We start from the raw sequence: 21,259 nt of genomic DNA, 5'->3' as shown, positions 1-21,259 counted from the left end.
CTAAAGATCCTTAAATATATCTGCAAAGACCTATTTCCAAATACGGTCATATTCACAAGTGCTGGGGATTAAAACTTTGACATTTTGTTTTGGGAGCTATTGTTACAGCAAGGGGCCATGTTAAACCCATATACCATCCCTTGATTGATCAAGCAAGATCAATTGGTGATTCCTGCTATGGTTTAGGGACCAATAGTTTTCCTGGCTCAGGTATCTGATGTCTTTCCTTTTCTTCAGTGCCTAAGTCCTTCTGCACAGTTTGTGTCCAGTTTCTATGGTCCCGCATCTTCCTTATGTGCCATCAGTCAGTCTTCCACCACAGGCTGAGGACCCATTCCTGATCCCTGTGCTGGAAGCCCTGTGTCATGCTTCTTGGTGCCAACTGCTGGCAGCTGAATATTTCTGCTATGAGACTGCCACTGGTCTGCCATGCCCTTTCTCCAAATTCAGTGCACTTGAGCAGGTTTCAGCAGCTATCTTCCTATAAGCATAGACTGTATTCAGTCTTGTTTCTTATCACCATCCATAACCTGCTTGATGTGTCTTGGGGACTCATATTTTCCATTTGGGTTTTTGGTACCTGGTTTCTGCATCTCTACCCAATGACTCCTCACTCATGTTACTTTCAGATGGCCTGATGTTTTGATTTTGATTATGATAGGTATAACCTGGCAATCAGATCTGGCCTAAACCCAGGCCCAACCCAAGATAGGAGAACTCTTCTGATGTGGCTGCTGTCTAAATGCATAGCTCTATATGGGGCTTTACCTGTGTCCACATCTACTGTATCTGTGCCTGGTCAATCTTGCTTCCATTCCAGTTTCTGGGACCCTCTGGTCCATCTATCCCAAATCTGATTAACCATTTCATATTATGTCATGGGAAAAGGTCTCAGGAAAATAAGTACAACCCAGATCATTCTTGCAAAGTTTATTAAGAATGTGCTTTCTGGTACATGCTTGTGTGGATTTTAATATCATCTCTGCTACTTACTGCTTACTTACCTTGGGCAGGTTGACCAGGTTCTCTGTTACTTAACTTCTGCATGTATAAAATGAGGGTAATAATAGAATGTATTTCTAGGGTTTTATTGGTTTGTTTGTCATTATGACCTCTTTTCTTATTGGGAGTCATTAGATGAGGTGACAATAGGGATGATTATAGTCATACATTTTGCCAGGATGCCATTGAAGACACTGGCTGGTACATGACCCAACGGTCCCTTAACATGGTTCTAGAGGAGAAATTCCTCCCAGATCACATTATTGGGTAAAGCTGGATTGTTAAATTTAGTTGTTTTTGTATTAGTGTCATGGGGACCCTTGTGGCACTTCAGTTTTTGCTGTACTTTGGATGCTAGAAAGCTCAGAGCCCAATTTGTGGTCTCTCTGTAGCAAGTGGATGGGGTGGTACTATTTATTTCCATGCACTCTTTCTTTGGCTATATAACTTCAATTTTTGTAATGGATACATTTGAAATTGTAGCCCCAATCATGTTGGCTGTTCTACTTCACCCTTGATGGTAGGCCTCAGTCTACCATTTTGTCTGTGGTTATCCACTTCTGTGTACTGAATTGTGTTGCCTCCAACCCTGCTGGTCCCACCCCAGCATTCATATGTGAAAGTCCTAACATGATGCTATTTGGAGATACGTTCTTTGGGATGTAATTAGGTTTAACCAAGGTCATGAAGCTAGGGCCTTATGATAGGATTATAAGAGGAGGCTTATAAAAGTGAGAGAGTTTGTTTCCTCTCTGTTTCTACCTGCATGCACTTGGGAGAGGTTATGTGAGGATCCAGGGAGAAAGTGGCCATCTGTAATCAAGGGAGTTCTCATCAGACACTGGTCTTGCTGGTACCTTGATCCTGGACTGCTAGTCTCCAGGACTGTGAGAAATCAACTCCTATTATTTAAGGCAGGCAGTCTATGGTATTTTGTTATGGTAGCCTGAGCTGGCTAAGATATCCAAACCTGGGCTCAACTAATTACTGGATAAATGGCAACCATCTGTGACAAGCTAAACCAAAGCTTGGTTCTTCCTGGGAGTCTGGGGTTGGACCAAGAGACAGTGAGTGTCTCTCTGGGTGGCTTGAGCCTAGGAAATAAGCTTTGAGACTCAGGCAACCATGGGCTAAACATCACGAAGGCCAGAAAAGAAAGAGAAGGAGATGTGCAAAGAGAAAGAGAACTGAAGGACAAGTAGGTGACACTCCTTGGGATCCAGAAAAAAACCTTGTTGCTGGCTTCTGACCCTGTTATTTTCTTGTTCTTCAATTCCAGAGATTAATTTTAAGTATTTTTTTTCAGCTACAAATAACCTTTATTTGATGTAATGTAATAAAACATTTTCAACTTTAACAACATGTATCTGACCATAATTAATCATTTAAATTATGAATATAAGTATATATGGTCACTGTAGCAAATCTGTGGTTCAGGAATTTGTACAAGTTTTGTCTGAAAGGATGTTGCCCACTTCCCCTTGCAAGAAAGGCAGCCCTTCCCTGCCCCTGTTAAGAAGCAATGTCAATGACAATCAAAAAAAGTTCATAATCCACACCAGAATTCCACTTTATCCTTGTGAAAGGACAACTTCCTTTATTGTAGAAAAATAATATTCTCTTCTAGCTCTCTTTTATCAAATGAAGGTCTACATTCTTTGTTTTTTTTTCTCCTTATAGTTATAGGTGCTCTTCTTCTCTGACCTACCTGCCTTCCTGTTTCCTTAGCTCAGACTTACTACATAGTACCATTTCTTATAAAAATACTATCCACAAAGGGACCATTGCTGTTTTCTTACCTGCCCTTAATAACCACCACTTTTTATTTGGGGGAGGGGAGTTAGTAGACAGAATTACCCAAGTATTAAGTATTTTTTATTGCAAAAATTCCTTCCCTTTTCCCCTTTCCTTTTAAAGGTAGCTTGGGTTCATTTATGTTATTTGCAAACAAACATTCTTAAGTCAGTCTTTTTTTTTTTTTTTTTTTTTTGGATGCTTCACCTTTAAATATTTTCCTCTTGGTGTTTTTCAGTCTTTTATAAGAAGCATAAGAATCCCTTGTGGGATTATGAGTGTCTGAAAAGAATTCAGATAATTTCTTCTGAAGCTGGGTAGGAGTTGCTGAGGTAGGTCATGAAGCCTGGTGAATACTACAGAGGACAGCACAGGGCCTGGGAAGAGTCAAGACCATAGAGGTGTTTGTGGTTGACATGGGGGTCCTTTGGAGGTAGGAGTCTATCTTGTGTCACAAAGGAAAATTAGGTTGGCCTGACATGACTTGTTTTTAAAGCATATTATTAACTTTTTCCTAGTTTACTCTTGTTTTGCCCGGAGTTGCAGATTGGTGAGTTATTTGTGCTTTTTCCTTGGAACACACCGTGAATAGTCTCAATTATTGCTCCCAACAATCACGATTGCTGTTATTGAGGATTTATGGAAGCACTTACGTTTCTAAACATCCTTTTATGCCTCTCCATTTCTATGGTAACCTAGATAGGCTGCTCAGTACACATGGGCATCTCTTTAGGAAAACCTGATAGAAGAAAATCTGAATTTACAGAAGAGATAAATAAGAGGGTGGCTATTCACATGGTTTTATAGAGGATTCACAGATAGCAGTTTCCCCTGGTGCCTTCAGTACATTCCCTATTCTCTTTACAGATCATGAACAATGTCTTACACATAATAGGCTCTGAATGGAAATTCTGCTGATTGATTGATGAGCCACTTGGGAAGGAGAGAAATGTGAAGCTAGGGTTATAGTTTGCTGCTGCCAATTGGAGATAAATCAGAATGGAAAAGAAAGCATCTCTGAGCAGATAGCCACAATCAGTGGGGAAATGGGACTTGATTTTTTAAAATGTGATTCACATACAGTTTTTAGGAAGCTGCTTACTGCATAAACAAAGCTATACATGCATTTTTTACGTCAATGTCCCCAAAGACCCAAGAGGCCCTTGTTTGGGTCAAGCATTGACCATGCTGGAACCCAGCATACTTGCAAACAGAAGCTCATTTTCATTTCTTGGGCTGAAACCCCTCCCTGGGGAGGGGTTGCATTTTGCAAACTTAAGAACTCAATAGCATGGGGAGCAGGGGCTGCCTGGATTCTCCTTCTTGCTGGGTGTTTATATTAGTAAGGATTCTTGGTTGCAAAGAACAGATGTCCATTGGAGCTTGTTTGAACAAGAAAGGGAAATTTATTAGAAGGAACAGAGTTACTTCCTGCACTCCAAGGACAGGAGTGGTGCAGAGCCCCAGACAGGGCTGACCTAGGAGGAGGAAGCTTCTGGAATGCAGGCAGCACCTGTCTGACACTTGTTTCGTCTTTTTTCTTCAGGTATGGCCTTTTCTGCCTCTGCACATACATGGTGGCACACTGTGGAGGAGGAGGCCACTCCCTCTGACAGATGTTTGGAGCAAGAAGGAGAAGTAGCATGTGAATGTCAAAGAGGAGAGCAGGACTCATACCATCAAGAGTCTTGTAGTGTCTTGTAGACTGTGATTAGGATTTGCATTTTAATTACAATTGGAAGATACTGAAGGTTTTTGTCAGGGTTGGCTTTATTAGTGTTGTGAAAAGACTACTCTGGCTTCTAGAAGAAGTCTGGATGGTAGGGCTGGGGGAGGAGTTGGGAGACCAGCATGTCAGGGTCTGCCACCCCAGCAGTGGTGGTTGGGGTTAGTGTGGTGGCATGGGAGACAAGTGTCCAAATGGGGTTTATTTTGGAGGAAGAACCACCAGAACTTGCAAATGAGTTGAATGTGGAGAAGGATGGCAAGAAAGGACTCAGGGATTTAATTCTTGGACTTTTAATCAAGCAATTGGGTGAACTGTAATGCCATTTTCTGAGAAGTGAACAGCTGAGGGAGATAAAGCAAATTTGTGCAGTTTGTGGTGAGGGAAAAATTAAGAGTTAAGCCTGCTTGATTCAGTTGAAAGTGAGGTTTCTTCTGGATACTCAAGTGCAGATGTTGTTTAGATAGAGGAAGACAGGAGTGGGTCTCTGGATTGGTGTCGTTCCATGAGAATACAATGTGAGACTCCAATGTGATCCACATATGTAATTTTTAAATTCACTGGAATCTATATTAAAAGGGTGAAAAAAATGTAAAATTAATTCAATATATATTTGATTTAATCTCATATATCCAAAGTATTAGTTTCAGCATGCAATCAAGGTGTTTTAATCAGTTGTTTAGCTGCTGTGACTAAATGACCTGACAAGAACCATTTTAGAGGAGAAAAGTTCAGGGGATCACAGTTTCGGAGGTTTCAGTTCATACATAGCTAGCTCCATTACTCAGGGTTCAAGGTGAGGTAGAACATCATGGTGGAAGAATGTGGTGGAGAGAAGCAGCTTATGTGGTGATCTGGAAGCAGAGAGAAAGACTCCACTCACCAGATACAAAATATATACCTCAAAGTCAAGCCCCCAATGCCTCACCTCATCCAGCCACACCCAACCTGCCTTCAGTTACCACTCAACTAATCCCATAAGGTGATTAATTCACTGATTGGGTTAAGATTCTCATAACTCAATAATTTCTCCAACAAATCCTCTTGCATTGTCTCATACATCAACCTTTGGCAGAGGGGACACTTCACACCTAAACCACAACACAATATAAAACAACTAATGAGATATTTTACATCTTTTGATACTATTTCTTCAAATTGTGGTGCATATTTTACACTTTAAGTGCACCTCCATTCAACCTAATCACATTTCAAGGGCTCAATAGCCACATGTGTCTGGAGGTTGCCATATTGAAATGTGGAGCTTTAGAGAAAGTTGATGCTTATAGATATAGATCTGGAACTTGTCATACGAGGGTTGAGGTTACCTAGGAACGCCTAGTGAGTGTAGATGGAGAGGAAGGCTTAGAAACTCAGGAGCAAGCCCCAGGGTGCTCCAAAGATGATGGTAAGATAGAAAAGGAAGAGCCCACAGAGGAGCCTGCACTGAGTAGGCAGACATGTCAGAGAACTGGGAATGTGAGGAGTCAAAGGAGCTAAGTCTGTGGTGCCAGCACTCTGGAAGTTTCCACAGCTGTATCTTCAAGTGTGAACTGGCAAGAAAGGGCACTTGGGTTTCTGAATGCTAGGAACAGTGGAGGAGCCAAGACATGAGAGGCGGGAAAAGTGGAGAGGACCAGAAGAGTGTGGATTTGCTGGAGCGTACTGAGGAGGGCAGAGAGGTTGTTCAACAGTGTGGGTGCTGGAGCCCAGAGGGTCTTGTAACCCTGATGAGGACCCACAGAGACATCCTCTGGGTTAGTAGTCTCAGTCACATTTACAGCCACACTGTGAGAGCTATATTCACATCCACTATGCTTCCCCTGGTCACATTGGGGTCTGATGCAGTGTCCTGAACTCCAGAGTTTGTCCTTACTTCTTCCTACTTAAGAACATGAAGTGATAGAATCATACTCTCTTAGGGAGAGTTCTTTCACCTTATAAACAGAAATCTCTTTTTAAATTTTGATTTCTCTTAATGAATTATTTGCAGCACACCTCATAGGTGATGGCAACAAAGCAGCACATCCCAAGGTAGCAGCCGAGAACTTGTGCTGTGGGTCATAGGAGCCCTGGGAGGGCTTTAAGCAAAAAAGAAACAGCATCATATTTGCATTTGAGAGAGACAGCCAGCAGCACTGTGAAGTGTGAAGCTCTGCCCGTTGGTTGCAGACCCCTGTTCTGACCAACGCTTCCATCTCCTCAGTTCCTTTGCATCCTTTCATCTTTTCATTTCACCTTCCATAATGAGCATATCAAAAGCTGTACCCTGCTCAATGGCTCAGGATTCCTGCACAGACTTCTTTGTAGGCAGATTATTAAACAACACCAGAATATGCCAAACACATGCATTACAGATCACAGAGAGACAGAGAAGGGTGTGAACTGAACAAAGCAGGTATGGGCCCAGCAGCTTCAAGTTGTACTTGATCTGGCTTCAGATACAGCCAGTTCCAAGGGGGTGTCATTAGAAATGACCTCATTTTCCTCATTTATTGGCTCTTTTTTTCCCCATTAGGTCCCCTGGGATGATGAACAAGGCTGCTGTCAGCTCTACACTGTGCTAATGAAAAGAGGCCACTTTTTTTTTTTTTTTCCAAATAGTTTTAACAAAAGTTGTGGGATTGACTTGCTCACATTCCATGGAGTTAAGAGATAGTAAGCTTGTTGGATGTTATGGTTTGGATATGAAGTATCTCCCAAAGTCTCCTGTGTTGAAGGTGTTGTCTCTAGTGTAGCAATGTCCAGAGGCGGGAATGGGAAGGGACTGGATCACGAGGGCTCTGATCTTATCAATGGATTAATCCATTGAAGAGTCATAGCTGACTGGACTACTGAGAGATGGTGGAAATTGTAGGAGGTAGAATCTAGTTGGAGGGAGTGGGTCCTTGGTGGTATGACCTTGCTGAAAATATCATGTTCCTGGCCTGTTCTCTCTGCTTTCCTACTGTCACAAGGTTAGCAGGTTTCTACCACTATGACCTTCTGTCATGATGTTCCCTTACCTCAAGCCCAAAGCAATAGATCCAGCTGATCATGAGAACTCCAAAACCATGAGTCAAAATAAATCCTTTCTCTTTTAAATTTTTCTCAGGTATTTTGTTACAGTTATGCAAAACTGACTAACACTGGGTGAGGTGCAGTCCTGGCTCCTTAGGGAACTGAGGTGGGAGGACCATTTGAGCCCAAGAGTTTGAGACCAGTCTGAGCAACATGGTGAGACCCCAACTCAAAATGAAAAATGAAAAAAGGAGGCAAAGAGAGAGAGCAAGAGAGAGAGTGTGTGTATGAATCAGGAGAGTCCTTTCCATAAGATGAAATAAGGCCGGTCCTGTGGGCCCTAAGTGTTATTGTTCTTTGAATGCAGTGGATCTCAGTTTTCCCACCTCTAAAGTTTAAATTGAAACACATCTGTTTCTAAACCTAACACATTACATTTATAAGCGTCATTGGATTCAGAGCAAAGGGTGGGGAATAAGCCTTTTTTTCCCCCTGACACACTTCTTCTTTAGAAGGTAATTGGTGAGGATGGGAATTCACATTTGAAATCAATATTTTGGAAGACTTAATGGCAGCATGACAATTGCACATTTGTGGATCTCAAAAGGGCAGCTCTGTGCAAATCAGAGAAGATAGAGCAAAAATCGGTAATTTCATGTCTTGCTTGAGAAGGAGCATTCACAGAGAATGTTAACAAGGAATGAAGCTGCTGGGAGAGTATCCCTTTCACATTTTTTTTCCTAAGACTCTTGATAGCAGATTCAGGGTGCAGCTGTTGAAAACAGGATTCATTAGTTAAAAAGCTGCAGTGCCTTCCCTTTGTTTACAGAAATAAATTCTTATTTTCACCAAGACATGTAAAGCCCTTACAATCTGGGCCCAACTTGCATTTCATCTTCACTTTGCTAAAATTATCCATTGCCCTCTACAGGTTGCTTGTTTTCTAACATGTGTTCATCCCACAAGTTTTGATGGTTCCCCACAATGCATCAATCTCTGTACTAGGCACAGAGAGGACAGTGGTGACGAAAACCACATTCCTTCCTCTTTCTGATGCTCATCTGACATGATAGGAGGAACCAAGCACAGGAGCAAGACACCAACATAAGGCTTGGATAGCCAAGTTAGGATCTAGGCTTAGTCACATGCCAACTCTGTGACTCTATGGAAACCATTTCTCCTCAGCAAGTCTCAATTTCTGTACTATAAAAGGGGTAGGAATACTGTACTTACTTAAAAGACTGATGCTGTATCTTAGTCCATTTTGTGTTGCTGTAACAAAATACCAGCTCTTGGGTAATGTAAAAGGAGAGGTTTATTTAGTTCATGGTGTCAACATCTGCTAGGCTCTAGTTAGTGACTTCTGGCTATATCACAACATCATGGCAAAGAGAGTATGTGAGTGGGAGAGATCACATGGAAAGACAGGAAGTCAGAGTCTGAGGACCGGCCAAGTTTTCTCTTTCTAAAACAGCCCACTCTTGAGGGACTTAATTCACTCCTGAGTGACTGTTATTCCCTTCCAAGGGAGGTGCCCCCATGACCTAATTACCTCCCACTAGCTTCCACCTCTGAAAGGTTCCATTATCTATCATGTTACCATACTGGGAATCTAGTATCTAACAAGTGAACCTTTGGCTCCAATCATATCCAAACCATAACAATGAGAAAATGTATGCAAAGAGTTGACACGGATTTGGTGCTTGCTTACCAGGAACCTTATTATTGCTGTTAGTCATCACTGCCAAGAACGTCCTTCCTCATTGTCCTTTTTTTCTTTTTTCTTTATTATTATTATTTTTTTTAGTTTTACAAGCTGCATTTTAATTCATTGTACCCAAATGGGTTACAACTTTTTGTTTCTATGGTTGTACACAATGTAGATTCATACCATTCATGTAATCATACATGTACATAGGGTATTGATGTCTGTTTCATTCCACCAGTTTTCATACCCCTGCCACCCCTCCCTCTCATTTCCCTCTATGTAATCTAAGGTTCCTCCATTTTTCTCTCATCCCACCCCCACCCCCATTATATACCATCATCCACTTATCAGGGAAAATATTTGACCTTTGGTTTTTTGGAATTGGATTATTTCACTTAGTATGATATTCTTCAGTTCCATCCATTTATCTGCAAATACCATAATATTATTCTTTATGGCTGAATAATATTCCATTGTGTATTTATACCACAGTTTCTTTATACATTCATCTGTTGAAGGACATCTAGGTTGGTTCCACAATCTAGCTATCGTGAATTGAGCTGCTGTACACATTGATGTGGCTGTGTCACTGTAGTATGCTAATTTTAAGTCCTTTGGTATCCTCATCAGACTTTTGAGTTGCCTGGAAACAGAGTCCTGAATCCAGTACTGGCCCTGCACCATGCATTCCCAAAGCCATCTTCTCTGGCAAGTAAGGAGCTCTGGCATGACTAGGCAGAGGGAAGTGTAAAACTTCAGAGAAATAAGAGAGATGGTATGACTGAATCTGACTTTCCGAATAGGAAGATGATTCTCTATGAATGTGAAAGTCAAGGAAAAACCAAGAAGAAGGGCTTAGAGCCAGATTTGGGGACACTAAATTGAGAACTGAGGAAGAAGAATGGAGATGGTGTGTGTGTAGCAAAATGGGCCTCTCACCAAGTAGCCAGACTTAGGTGTCCTGTGAAGCTGGGCAGAACCAAGAGAACCTCAGAGAAACAGCACAGACTCGTGGAACTCACAGCTGGAGTCACTGTCCCTCTGGACTTGTTAGTATGTGAAGAAGCACATTTGCTTGAAATTTAAGCCTATTTGAATCAGGTTTTCCTGCAGCTAATCACATTCTAACTAGTGCCATTCTCTACCCAACTGTAAATTCCATCATGGCAGGAATCTCAATCATCTTATTTATTCTTGAAATACCTACGTCTTAGAATAGTGCTCAGATAGATGAATATATATTTGCAGAATGAAATATCATAATAAGGTGGTTCTTATACTGTTATTAGTAGAGACTGATGAAATTGATTAGATAAGAAAATAGGTGCACACCACCGGAAAATCACAATTTCCCTGAAAGGTACACAGAATGTGAGAGCTGAGAGCCTGGTGCTCAAGGTTCCAAAACAGCATCTGAAAATACAATCCAGTATTACTATAGGATGATTATTTTTTGAACTAATGATTCAAAACAATGGTTCTTTAGTAGAAATATATAGCAGCCTCTCTTTAATCCTGGAAGATACAGTACAAGACTCATAGTGGATGCCTGAAACTGCTGTGGTACCCAACTTCTATCTATCTATCTGTCTACCTATCTATCTATCATCTATCCATTAATCCAATATTCTTTCCTATTATCATGTACTTATAGTGAATCAATTTATAATTTAGGAACAGTAAGAGATTAACAATAATAGCTCATAATAATTATAGTAATATGCTGTAATAAAATTATGTGAATGTAGGTTTTCTATTTCTTTCTCGAAATAGTTTGTGGTACTATACTCACCTTCCTTCATCTTATTGACCACAGGATATCACAGAAAGTGAAGCATGGGGGGCATTTATAGGACATGAAAATCACTATAGTTTTCCTAAACTACACTGCCTTTTTAAAGTCTGTAACTGAAAAAAGACATTTTTGAGACAACTGAGGAAATGAGATTATGGGTTAGTTTTTGCACCATCCAATACAAATATAATACAGCATATGTAGGCAATTTTAAGTTTTCTAGTAGCCACATTAAAGGGAAATAAAAGGAAATACTGGGGACTGAAATGAAGCAAATCATATCCCTTGCATGTGTGATTATGTCATAAGGAACCCCTCTATCTTATATAAATACATTGCATTAATAAAAACTTTAAAAGAAATGATTGAATAAATGAGGATACATAGCATAAAAAAGGGAAAGATACACATGAAAATGAACTTTATAATATTATTTTGCTTAAACAACTATACCCCAAATGATATTTCAATGTATAATCAACTTAAGAAACAATTAACAAAGCAATTTATATTCTTTTTTCCTGTAGCTGAAGCATAAAATTTGAGTTTCCCAGGGAGGAGGAAAGGACTCTGAGCTTTATGGGTTCCTCTGATTCTGATTAGACCAGTAATTTTCTGAGTTGTGTTGGCAGTTTGTTTTCCTTTCTGGGTCTCTGTTCTTCCATCTACAAAGAGGCTCAAAGTGCATAGCAACCTGAAGCTTTGGGACAAATATTTGGAAGATTATTAGTAACTAATACTCCCTGGGCAGAAGACGAAACTTGGAGAGGTTGAGTTTCTTGCCAGAGGTCAGGATTGAACCTAAATTTGACCTACGCTGGAATGTGCTCCATCTCCTTCATTGCTCCTTAAATCTTCTCCTTTTTGAACTGGAGAATATCTCACTGTTCCAGGAGCAGAAACCTCCCAGGAGGGAAACGCCCTCTGTTATGGCTTGTATCTGGAAGGTCTTCTGAAGGTTCATGTGTTGAAGGCTTGGTCCCCAGGGCAGCAGTGTTCAGAGGTGGGACTTTGGGGAAGTGACTGGATCATGAGGGCTCTAACCTCATCTGTGGGTTAATCCACTGATGAATTCATAGCTGATGGCATTATTAGGAGGCAGTGAAAACTGTAGGAAGTGAGGTCTAGTTGGAGGAAGTAGGTCCTGGGGGAGTGCCCTGGAATGCTCTTCCTGTCTTCTGTGAGAACATTGCTTGGACACACCCTCTGCCTTGATATTCTACTTTACCACAGGCCCAGAAACCATAAAGCCAGCTGACTATGGACTGAACCTCTGAAGTAATGAGTTAAAATAAATCTTTCCAACTCTTTGAGTTGATTTTCTCAGGTATTTTGGTCATAGTAGTAAAACCTGACTAATACACCATCTTTTCTCCAACTCTAGGATCCTGCTTGGAGCAGGTAGTTTTTCTTTCCTTTGCAGTCTACTGGACAGAATCCAATGAAGACCTAGAAGGTGAGGTGTGGTTGTGGTGAAGACACTATCAAATGCCCATTTGTTTTTTCTAAAATCATGTGTAATAATGCATGCCTAAGTAGTCCTACCTTAGAAAGTAAAGTCATGCTTTTCTCCTAAAAACTAGGGGTCAAGTTCTGCTTGATATTTTTAGCCAAGACTTCTGTTTATTGTCCACAAGACTGACCTTGCTAACATTTAAAGTGATTTTGCATCTATGGCTCCTGGTCCCTGGGAAAAAAACAGTGTTTTCCTTGAAGGGAGACCCCCAAATTTTTTCAGCATTATGGTATTGTGTTTGGTATCTGCTAAACTAGCAGCAATACCAGGGGACAGTCAGAGGCAAAATTTGTTTGAACATTGCTGGTTCAAATAATTTCTTCTTAGTGGAGTGACTGAAACATGGTAATTTAGCAATTGACAGCCATTTCCCCAGTAATAACTGAAATAATAATTCATAATTAAAAGAAGTTCTAATAAAGGATTGCATTTAAACTAGATACAAAACATTTACCCCCTACCTGTACCTTACTTATTTTATTCCTACTGATTCATTTGAAATATTTCTCATTTCTTTATTTCTCCTAAAACCAGATGAAAAGAGCTATTTTGCCCCTAAGTAAAAATAAGTATAATTTTCTTCCAGCAGGCTCACCAGCAGTTCACCATTGACTTCGCACAAAGGCCAATTAATAGACAATCACCATCATTTTCTAATCTCAAGTGCCTTAGGAGTGGTTGGGAGTTGAAATTGAGTTGATTCAAGAGGGGACAGTTCTGGGCTGAACTGTTCTCCTTTCCACCCGAAACATAATGCCCACCTTGGGGAGGGTTTCCAGAGAAGCAGGTGGCAGGTTCTTCATTAGCCCACTGTGTCCTGCTCTGCCCACATCACTTTGATGCAGACTGAGGTGTGGCAGCCTAAGCTTTGAAGGTGATTATAATAGGTTCCTGCTGTGGGTGCCCTGAGCTTCCTAGAGTCTCACTTGGGTTGCTGGGACCTCTGATGGGTGATGCAGTGCTGAGGTGGCTTGAAGATTTGCTATGAGAGTTAATACTACTTCTAATTTCTGAGTCAACTCAGAGACACCAAAGGCATAGTGAACTGGGAATTTATTCTTAACATTAATGGAAATAATTTGTAAAAACTATTTTCAGCTGTCCATGCTCACTCTTCTGTTTTGAATGACCTACACCCATTTAACTAATCATTTTCATAGCAGGAGCTACTTAACCTTAAAAGAGAACAAGATCTGTGCTGAATTACAGGAGGAAGCAAGCGCTCTTGGTTTCTCTGCTGTTCAAGAGACTCTGAAAGTAGGAGCGGGCATGATGGATGCTTGGCCCTACTCCCTCCCTTACTGATTCACCTCCTACAAGGGGGAAACTAAGGTGAGGTAGTTAGTAGATGAGGGCCATGGTTGCTGCTGCATCTCTCCAGAGAAGAGACGTGAGGGCTGGAATCACCTGGATATGAAGAGGGGCAGAAATGATAGAAATGAGATTCCTCATCTATCTTCCCAGTATGTACTATATTGGTGGACACTGAGGGTCACCAATGGGAAGAGTACAAAAGGAATGAGGATGGTACCTTCTGGTATTCCATAGGCCAGGCCCCTTTGGGTAACCTGTTAAGAGATATCAGACCTCAGAGAAGGTTTGGGTACAACTTCTTTGTTTTCCAACTCCTTCTAGATGCTATCAGAAGTAGTCTTAGAAGAAGGTGATTTTTTTGTGCCCAAGTATACCTGTCCATCAGAGGTTACCGAAAGAGTATTTGTAACTGTATCATTTGGATTACCAGGCAGAATACAGTTCTCCTACACTCCTAGGAAGAGCAATGTGTTTGGCCAGCATTCCCTGTAGATGCAGCCAGTCTGATAGAGGCATCTTAACATGGGACTCAGGACAGGTTTCTAGAGGAGGATGTGACAAAGAACTAGATAAAAACATCAAAATTATGTACCTGCTTTCCTGAAAGAGTAATTGTTAGAAAAAATAAAACAAGGTAAGGAGGCAGGGCTGTGGTGTTACCTTGTCCTGCATGACCAGGGAAAACCTTTTGGAAAAGAAGACATTTGAGAAAGGCCAGAAGGGGAAGGAGAGGAATGGGGAGAGAGAGGGGATGTGAATGAATAGATGATGGATGACGGATGTAGATATATGGGAGGGAACATCCAAGGCTGGAGGAGTGGCAAATGGAGCATCCCAAAAGCAGGAGTATGCTTGACCTGTTTGTAGAATAGCAAGAAGGTCACTGTGGTTGTGGGTGTAAATACCACTGGCACTGAAGAGTTGTTGGAGCAAAAATGAGAAAGAAACATTCAGAAAAAATTTGAGAATATAGGGGATTTTGATGACTACTGCCAAAAAGTATGGTGGGAGATGTGGAAGTTGGAAGATGACTTAGCTTTGGGGGAATAAAGAGATGAATGGGATGGAGCTGTGAGGTAAGTCTGGCACTATGGGATAATTGGAAATTCAGGTTACCTGGGAAGGTGTGATGAGATAGGTGCTGGTGGTTCCAAGCCAGATGGTAATGGTAATCGTATGAGTGTTGGAGGGAGGAAGGGGTGGGAGGGAGTGGGTTTTCTTTGTGCTACATAGAGCTAAGGTGGAGTCTTCTTGCCTCCTTTTACTGGTCATAGGGGAACTGGGTGTTATTATTGGGAACACAGAGTTTTGAGAATTCTTCTTCATTCATCAGAAATTGGGTATATTCACCCACACACTGTATATTTGCTTTAGGATGCTCCACTAGTTTGAAACTCAATATTATCTGATGTGAACCTATAATGGCCTCCTATAAGCCTCTTTTATACTGTGATTTTTCAGGAAAAATCCTCTCTACTATCAATCAATTACCCAATACAAAACACCTGCTCTCTCTCCCATTGAGTCATCCATAAAGTCATCAGGCATCTGAGATGGTCCCCATGTCTCTCCGGGCACGCGTGTTCCTGTATCCCAGGCTCTGTCTCTAGTAGAGGTGACTGTAGCAGTTTTCCCATGCCTTACTCCCTCTACTCTTGCTCTGCTACAACTTTCTTTCCATTCGGCTTCCTTATCTCCTATCTTGCTAAGCTGATCCAAATGGCTTCCCACTGTCATGAAGACAAAACCCAAATAGCATGGCTCATAAGGACTTTGCTGATCTTTCTTTTCTCCCACCATTCTCTTACTCTTAACCAACCCTGTGTCACCTTTTCATTAGATGTGACAAACCTACTGCACACTAGTGATCAAATCATATGATTTTTAGCTCCTGTGTCCAAAAATTCTAGAAATGTAATTGAAACTTTAGTATGTCTTTCTCTAGTTAAGGTAACTCTTTTCATGGTGGGAGTAGACGGTTTCTCCCAACCACATCTTAGCAGCTTGGTTGGTCAATGGGGAATAGGAGTTGCCTTCTCACCTGCGTTTCTGGTGGCTGTTGTGGAAAAGTTCCAAGGAGGACTCTGGTTAGTAAGACTTGCCCATCTCTGGGGCTGGGTGGTTGGGTGTTTGGGTCATGGATCCCACCTGGCAAGGAAGAAGGCTTCTAGGGGATGCTGGGCTGTTGCTCACTGAGAGAGAAGTTTGCAGAAGGAAGTTAGTAGATGGCATAGACACTCTCTGTAAGTTCATATTTTGGGGTTGCTGGGTCCACAAAGGAAGGCCCACACCCTTATGGAGGAGGTGAGAGAACATTTGTCAGAGGTATTTGAAAAATGTGAAAAGACAAGTGTAGGAGGTGCTTTTTGACTGATGGCAGGATATTAATATCAGTTTCAAAAATATATCAGGAAGATATAAAACACCAACATCTTAATAATAAAAATAAATGTTTCAATTAAAATAGTTGCTGCTGCTTTTCAATTGCAGAGCCAAATTCCATAAACCAAAGGTTCTTACTATTTTCAGGAAAAAAAAAGTACAACGAATTTGTTAGAAAAACAATTTGCAAAACACTCATTAGTCCAAAAGCATCCCTGAGAATTCTCCCTTCAGGCCTCTAATGGGCCATGAAACTTGAATTCAATAAAAAATGATTTAACCATCAAGTGGGTGAACTGGATAGAATTCTGCTTCTTTGCTCTCTCGTTATAGAGTTTATATTTTTGGGAGGCTGTTTGTGTAAATACTATTTGTTTTACTATTTGTTCAAAGAAGCTTTGTGTAAAATGGTATTTTGCCTCACAGGGGAACCCGGCGTGAGTTGACCCGTAGTCTTTTCTTCTGGATGCTCTTCTAGCCTCCTCCCACCCTCTGAGAAGTCCTGGCACCTCAAACCCGAGCTGTGACTTACTGACTGTGCATGGCAAGTCAGCTGGTCTGGGGAATTTTGTGAGCTTGTACATTAGGTTCTTGCTTTCCAATCCATTAATTTTGTTGTTCTAGGCCTGTTGGGAGCCCTGTTGCTGCTTGTAAGAATAACAGCTCACTGCCAGCGCTTTCGGCATCTGGTACCCAGGGTGGCTGTTTTGCAGACACTCTGTCTCCATAGCATCACTGGCCTTTGGTGTGCTTGTGCATGGCGGTCACAGTTTAATAACCAACTCAACAGGAGCAGGTGCATCTCTCCCTTAAGGGCAGAGTGTGTCTTCCACTCATGTGGCGCCAGAGGGTTTTGGGTACCTAACAGGAATCTTCTCATAGGAAGATATAGCCTACTCTCTGAGATGGAAGGACATTGGAAATTCTCCCTAAACATTTTATAAAGAATTTGAGAAATCTGTTCAGGACCTAGTGGTTTGGATTTTATTTTTCCTGTTTGGTTTGCATCTCTTGCCAGCACCCCACAAAAAGCACATTCAGAAACCTGACCCTGACCTGTGGCTCGCCTCTACTGGAGGGACTTGGGATTCTTGGCAGCAGCCATGGAAGAGCAGCCATGCTTGTGGAGGCTGGACAGAAGCCAGCTGGTCAGCACAGGGAGGTGGACATGGGGTAAATGTGGATGAAGAAGAAAGATGGGTCTTTTCTCCTCCCCTTTGGTCCTACTGAATCCAGAGGGTGTATCAGCACTTTGAGGGTCAGCAACCATCTAATTCAGTTTGGGTGACTGTTCTCCCCTTCGCACTTTGATGAACCTTTTCAGCAAATGTTATCCCAGGTGATTCAACAGCATGGTCAGAATTGGGCATCCAGGTAATAAAGTAAATCAGAAAAGGACTTTGGAGCTCAGTCCTGTTACTTCTCAACTCTGTGACTTTTGGAAATTTTCTTAACCTCTCTAAGTCTTCATTTCCTCCTAAAATGGGTTTTGTTGTAAAAACTCACTTAATTGAGGTAAAATATGAACTTCTGCTTTTGGCAGAAGGCCTGTCATAGAGTGAGCATGCTGATTACTAAGCTGTTACCTCTTGATTCTAAATCCACTCTCCTTTGTTCTGTGGTCCTATGACTGGATGTCTTCAAACCATTTGTCCACATTGCTATCTGCTCCCTGTTAGGGTCTGTCATTGGCAGGTACTGGGATGGGAGGGCAGGGGAGGAAGGGCCTGGCTCCTGTGAGCACCACCTTGGAAGTGCTCCTGCCCCTCTCAGTGCAGGGGTTCCAGCCTTCACCTGTTCCCCACTCCCAGAACTAGCCTCCTTGGGCTCCTCACGGGCATCAGTAGCAGCCCAACAACTTTCTTCCCTGGTACGGATTGGTCTTAACTTAGAGGAGACCTTTCCTATCTAGGCTCTGACACTGCCAACACCCTCCTCTGTTTCTGCAGGTGTAGGCATGATAGAATGTTCCGAGGCCTGAAGTACTGCTCGCTTTAAAAACACAGGAAGAGGTCCTAAGCCAAGGACTGTAGGAAGCTTCCTGAAACTGGGAATGACAAGAAAACAGATTCTCCTGCAGAATGTAGCCCTGCTGACACCTTGATTTTAGCCCAGAGAGGCCTGGACCAAATTTCTGACTCATTGAACTGTAAGGCGATCAATTTGTGTGGGTTTAAGTCACAAAGTTTGTGCTGTTTTGCTAAGGCTGTGAAAGTAAACTAATGTGTATATCTATAACCAGGGCCAGATATCAGCATTGACCTTAGCCATGAAGTATTTCAATGGGGAGGATGGGATCCTGGAATGTCTGGAGCCACATTCAAGGTGGAACTGCCAGAGACCAGGTGAGCACATTTATCATATGCGCAGCAGGGACAGCTGGGGACCAGAGTATTTTGGCCTGCAGTTATCTTTAACAGTGATGCTGTCCCTAGGAAGGCAGTGGATGGTCAGTCGACTAGAAAGTTATTTGACCTGTGCAACAGAAAACACTCTAGGTGTATTGACCAGAAACCTGATTTGAGTCACCAAAATACAGTCACTGTTTTTCACCCAATTTTCAGATTTAAGTTAGTTTACACCCTCAGTCTCTTAATTAAAGGGAAAATTGGACCCTTTCAAGGAAGAACCTCCCAGCCCTGCCTGAAGTAGGCCTTATAAAACTTTCTCTAAGTCCCAATCCCTTTAAGCAATCCCTGCCCTGGCAAACCTGCATCTTTATGAACTGGGTACCAGGAGAAGTAGAACCTGTCCATGTGTCCACCCAAGGATGTACATTGATTGCCTTTATCTGAGCTGGAGCTGTCAGGTACAGATTCTCAAGGAATAATTGTGAAGAATGTGGGGTCAGAGTAGGGCAGCCCTATGCTTGAATTTCAGCTTTACTATTTACTGCTTTAATACCGCATGATTTGAGTCATGGTACTGTGAAGGACAGAGCCTCAGTTTCTTCACTGAAAAGGCAGAGAGCCTGGAAGATAAAAGACTCCTGGAGTCAGACTCTCCACGTTCAATTTAGACTCTTCCACTTACTTAGCAGCTCTGTGGACTTGGGCAAGTTACTTAATTTCTCTGTATCTCGGTTTCCTTACTTCCAAAGAGATGCTATGATATTTAACCACTGACTGATGTCAGGGTTAAATATAATGTCATGGATACAAGTGTGTAGTACATAACAAGCACCCCAAAATGGGCGAGTGATACTGTGATTCCTATCACATTTAATTATCTAGGAGAAAGAAAATATAGTAAGTGAAGGCAAAAGCAGTTGTGAATAAAAGTTAGGTGAAGCATTTGTATGTAAGGCCTGGTTAATTAGGTTTCATTACTACCTTCCACCCTGTCCCAAGCGGGAGTGACCCTGCACGTGCGCATGTGCACACACACACACACACACACGCACACACACAGAGCATGCTATAAAGGGGAAGACATCAAATAAGTCACCTGTATGTATGAAAACAACTGTGCTGCGCCAGCCTTATTTGCATGGTGCATGGTGAGTTGGCAGGGGTGTTAGGAGTGACTGGAGATATAAGACTCAAGATGAGAGGGAAGTTCATCTCTTGCAGGGTCTGAGAGGGACCCCAGGTCTTGAGCAGGGGAGAGGTGGAGAGGAAGTCATATGGTAGCAGGGCTTTCTGTTGGATTCACTTGCACCCCTTCCTGACTCACATCTGCTCTCAGACAAACTCCTGCCTTATGCTGCCCTCCTTCTCTGTAGGCCTCAACTGATCCTGATATTTTCCACCAAGTGTCAACAAGAATATTGGAAATTATAACATTATGTGTGAAGGAGGGCTCCCACCATTTATCTGAGGCCTGCCAGCTACCAAGCACTGTGTGAAGAGACTTACATGGTACTGGTGTCTCAGAATGACCTTGAGAGGATGGAACTATGCACTTGACAGTGAGAAAGAGAAAATTAACCACAGCCACAAATGCAGCAGCAGCAGCCTCCATACCAGCATTGATGGAACAATGCTATGCACTAAGCGTCATGCTAAGCATTTTACATTTGGTTATTTAATCCTTGCCGTGAACCAAAGAGTGTGTGACTTTGTCATGATTCCTGTTTTGTGGTAAGAGAACAAAGACCCAGAGAGGGATGTAGGTGTGTTAAGTCCTATAGCTGGGACTGTAAGCCAAGGGTAGTCTGATTCTCAAGCTTCAGTTTTTCTATATTCATTTAATTTTGCTGAGGAAAAGAGAGTTCCATGCTGAGAGTAGGTCAGGCTGTGGTGGGAGCTGGGAAGCTGGAAAGAGAAAGCAAGAGGTGTCCTGTTGTTTTGCAAAAGAAGGAGAAGGAGGAAATTTCCTTTTTCCTTGAAACCCAGATTCATTTGCTATAAACGAGAGTGAGAAGCTTACCACAGCCCCTGCCGTCAGACTCCCAGATGGACCTGTCAGGGTATTCGGGGTTGCAAAATCTCTCTGGGATGCCTGTACTCTTCTGATCATGGTAATGCTACATTTCTCGTTGGGCAGCTAGAACTTGCCAGGTGTGTGATAAACCTTGACTCACGGTAGCTGCTTGTACCTTTCCACCAGCCCCACTTATGGAGGAGGGTATTGCATTATCAGGAAATCGTCTGAAGTCTCTTAGGTGGTGCTTATCTCTGTGCCTTTTGGTTTTCCATACAAGTTCTCTTTCTAGTCTACATGGCTAGTTCCTGGAGGGATTATTAGAGGGACTTCTTCCAAAATATCCCCTGACTCCAATGTGTCCTGAGACTCTTCCACTAGAAATGATGGGAGCCTGCTGAACTTGCACATTGTGAATGCCCAGGTGGCATAAACTGTCTTGTCCACTATGGAATATCCAGCCCAGGACTGGGCACAGATAAAGCTCTCAATAAATGTGTAACCAAAAGGTAAACATTATCTAGCTCATAGCCTCTTACCCACAAAGTGTCAAGGCATGTGTGTCCCCTTCAAGTGGATGGGTTCATGAGACACAGGAGGGGTGGGACCTGGATCTGGGATATAGAATGCAGGCAGAGGAAGATGTGACAAAGGAGA

Source organism: Sciurus carolinensis, chromosome 3 (genome assembly GCF_902686445.1).
Source record: "Sciurus carolinensis chromosome 3, mSciCar1.2, whole genome shotgun sequence".
NCBI classification, from domain to species: Eukaryota; Metazoa; Chordata; class Mammalia; order Rodentia; family Sciuridae; genus Sciurus; species Sciurus carolinensis.
This window is presented reverse-complemented; position numbering follows the sequence as displayed.